The 4,078-nt window shown below is 37.6% G+C and overlaps 1 protein-coding gene across 1 annotated transcript in view; it reads left to right on the top strand.

Moving 5' to 3' along the window:
• LOC137973061 (tetratricopeptide repeat protein 28-like) overlaps nt 1-1,630 on the top strand; it is a 20,591-nt gene extending 18,961 nt beyond the window's left edge. Inside the window, exons 7-8 of the transcript XR_011117162.1 lie at nt 1,322-1,372; nt 1,620-1,630. The gene's annotated coding sequence lies outside the window, so the exon portion shown is untranslated. The remainder of the gene's footprint in view (nt 1-1,321; nt 1,373-1,619) is intronic.
• The last annotated feature ends 2,448 nt before the right edge of the window (nt 1,631-4,078 follow it).

Raw genomic sequence — 4,078 nt, 5'->3', positions numbered from 1 at the left:
GAGCACGGGTTATTCCAAGAACGAAATCAGAAATTGCTTTGTCATATGAAAACTCTTTTAAAACTGAAAAAAAACTGAGCAGAATATTATCTCGGATATAGCGGTATTCATTCCTTTCATTACTTCGTGGCCCAAATGACTGCCGTTCTAATCAACAGAACGTAACCTTTCTGGCACATTGTCACATTCAAAGAAAAACGATAACGATAATGACAATAAAGATGATAATGAACGAGATGACGAGAACGAAGACGGCGATGACGATGATAATGACGAAGATGACGAGGAGGAGGACGAGGACGAGGACGAGGACGAATACGACGGCAATGAACACGATGATGATAATGACAATAACGATGATGCAAACGAAGATGACGAGAACGAGGACGGCGACGACGATGACAACGATGACGATGACAATGACGAAGATGACGAGGACGACGAAGAAGACGACGGCAATGAACTCGATGACGATAATGACAATAACGATGATGCTAACGAAGGTGACGAGAACGAGAACGAGAACGAAGACGGCGACGACGCAATTTTCCCTTTCGTAAACAAGCGATATCATTTTGTCGTTTGAAAAAGAGGGAAAAAAATATAGGACTAGATTAGCAGCTTTTGTCACTTAAAAATTAAAAAAATTGAGAAAAAAGCTTTGAAAAAAAATAGAAAATATAATAGAAAAAGTTGATTGAACTCTGTTCAATGTCTTATCAGTGAATGCACTTAACTTCTACAAAACCGAAACAACGACTGCAAGTTGGCAATTTTAAAGTATTTAAGTGAAGCTAATCCAAACAATTTATTGAAGGCTAACCGAATAAAAAGGCTCGGTTACTAAGAATGGCATCGACCGTCAAAAATGGCATCGCTTGTTTACGAAAGGGAAATTAGCGGCGACGACAGTGATAGCGATTACAACGATGACGATAATGACAACGACGATGATAATGACTAAGATGACGAGGTGAGGACGACGATGGCATTGACAACGATGACGATAACGTCAATGACGATAACGATAATAACGATAACGGTAATGACGATGATAATGACGAAGACGCCGATAACGACGACAACAGTGACAATGAAGGTGATGAAGACAATGATTTAATAGTTTCTATTCGAGAACGAAAAACATCCCTCTTGCTACACCGCTAAAATCCAATTAAGATTTTTAAAAAATCGTTCTAAACATGATTTACATTTCTAAAACCACTTTGGAGCGTCATTCTTACAAAGGTGGATAAAATAATAATAATAAAATAAAAGATAAAAATGACGAAAAAAAATTATCTATTCATCGTTTTTTCAGCTTTAGAGGCTCTGAATCAGTATGGCGAACAAGCAGAAGTCCAACTACAGGGTAACTGTGACTTTTTGTTGAATTTTTTTGAATAAGGACGTCAAAACGTTGTCATGGCGTAGATCAATGGGACTTTTTCAAACAACCTTTAGATACACCAGTAACAAAAGAGAAATGTGCGACTTCTGGTGGACGAACAAAAGAAGCTGATGAAAGATCTTTTTGTTTTCGTCTACCAACATGGCAGCGATGACGTCACGTAAAAACTTCCTAATAGTAATGTTTGGACTCATCTTTTTTCTTCCAGATGCCCTGAGAATGAACCGCACGGATGGTGAGTCCAGCATTTCCTTTCTTTAGCGTTCTATCTTCATAAATACTAACTTATTGCAACACAGACGAAAGGGTCCCAGCATTTCGGTAGAAAAAACATCTCCCATTTCTGTCAGAAAATTCCTTAGAGGCACCATTGTGTTGATTTTAAGTTGAAATAAAATCACACTTCATTTTTTTTTTTAGTTTGGAAAGAATTAAAATTACTTTTGTGGCTCTATTTAAAACTTTATTATTCATTAAATTCCAAAATATTTGTCTATTATACGTCACTTTTACCGTCTGTCCTTACTTTGCGAATTCTTGTGAATTGAACAAACTACAGAACAATATACAGAAAAAAGTACTAGGTTATCATTGGAGAACATTAAATAGGAATGTCAGTCTCTAACAAGTACATATAAGAAACTTACCTTACAGTTCCCAATCGATATATTGATTTATTTCTAGCGTTAAAGGCTCTGAGTAATTACCGTGAAGAAGCGGAAGCTCAGCTAAGAGGTAATCTTTTCCGTTCTTGTTTTGAGGTGCAGCACGTTCATTTTTTAATTGAAATGTTTCATTGACTTGTTTCATTCATTCATAAGTACATGCAAACATCTGTATTCGAGCTCATCTTTATTATTAGGATTCTGATTACCGTTATCATTATTATTATTATTATTATTATTATTATTATTATTATTATTATTACTATTATTATTATTATTATTAATAAATAGTATCATTTTATTTTTTGTTTCTTGCAGATGCTCTAAGCCGAATGAACCACACTGAAGGTAAGCTACCTATCAACCTCGTTCTCAGGACCTCTCCCTTTGCCGAAGCTTAGGGAGAGGTCCTGAGAACAAGCTTTGCTTCATATTTCTCCTGTTGCATCGCTATTTTTCTTTAAACCACCCTGGTTTTTTTCGAGTGTCAATGTCATATGGCGATTAAGACTTACTGGAAATCATGTGATCAAAGGTCCTTACACCTAAAACAAAAACACCAATCACTATCTTCTTGGTGAGTTCTAAATTCACGGTGTTCGCTGATCAAAGTTCACGGGCTCATATTGTTCCGAAGTCATTGTTTTAGTAATTCCAGTTTTCAAATGCGGGGAATCAGCTTATTGTATGTTGGCAAAACGACTGTGTGGCATACCTACACACGTTAGAGAAGGGAAAATATTGTTCTATGTTTCTTAGTTTTTTGACCAAATAACGTCTTACTTGTTTCCAGTCCATTGTAGATAAAATTATCATGTGATGGAAAGTCTCGACAAATCGCTATAACTCGATCGTTCATTCCGTTAATTAAAAACGGCCACAGTTTAGCAAAAAATATATTAATTTTGAGATCCATGGTTCCAAGAACGCATTGATTTAACATTCATTTTCTGTTTTTTAGCCTTGAATGCTTTGAATCATTATCATACACAAGCGAAATCACAGCTGAGAGGTGAGCCATTTTTTGCTGGGTATAATTGGAGGAGAAGCACTGCAAATTACTCTAACGCACTTGATTCGGATCTGCGTTTGTGTTTAATGCGGCTGTTTTCTCTTGTTTCTCAGATATCCTTAAAATGAACAGAACTGAAGGTTAGTCTAGCTTTGCATCTTTTCTCTGGTCCTAATCCTAGTTCTCTTTAGGCACAGGAGCTTAAGCAGGGATTGTGGTAAAGGTAAAGTAAAGTAACTTTATTTAACGTCGGTAGTTCCTTCAGCTACGAGGCTGGTATCAATGGAAGCCGACGGTGCGGCCCTTACCCCCCTCCCTCTGTCAGTTCTCCGTTTTACGGGTAAAGAAATATTCATAGGTTCCACCGAGAGTACGCTACTACGGAAATTTCGCGACAAAGTTTCCACGTTTGAGTTCTTGTTTCGTCAAGGGCAAATTGAGTAACGTTTAGGTCCTTGACGTCAAGAGCGATAAAGCCCGCCAAAATATCCAAATGGTAAAAGTTACATCAACGGTTAAATCAAACTGACGGCCATTACCATGACCATTATGAAGCAAGTTGCCCTTGACAACGTGGTAAAACTGAAACGCTGACACTTTGTCACCAAACTTCCCTAGTAGCGTACTCAACTGAGAATGGTAGTATCAGATCACAACGTGTAGCACAACCTCGTGCAGTCACGAGTCCCAAACGCACATGAATGCGTGGTCTGACACATTTGTCCCCTGCCTGCTGATAAAGGCTCACAGTATCAGCGGAAACCTCCTCTTTACGGTTAATGTTTGTATATATGAAAGACACATATTTGAAAAATGTGCAATTGATTTTCAGCTTTGGAACTTCTGAATCAATATGGCCAGCAAGCAGAAACACAGATAAGAGGTAAAATGTTATTTCTTATCATTGTAAATTCGCATAAAGTGCTATTGATTTTGTCGGCTCGAATCACCTCGTTTCCAGGGTCTCTCTTCTCTGCCTCCCTTGTCGTT

This window comes from Montipora foliosa, chromosome 10 (assembly GCF_036669935.1).
Source record: "Montipora foliosa isolate CH-2021 chromosome 10, ASM3666993v2, whole genome shotgun sequence".
In the NCBI taxonomy this organism is placed as follows: Eukaryota; Metazoa; Cnidaria; class Anthozoa; order Scleractinia; family Acroporidae; genus Montipora; species Montipora foliosa.
Note: the sequence above shows the minus strand (reverse complement) of the source record. Positions and strands in the feature narration are given on the sequence as shown.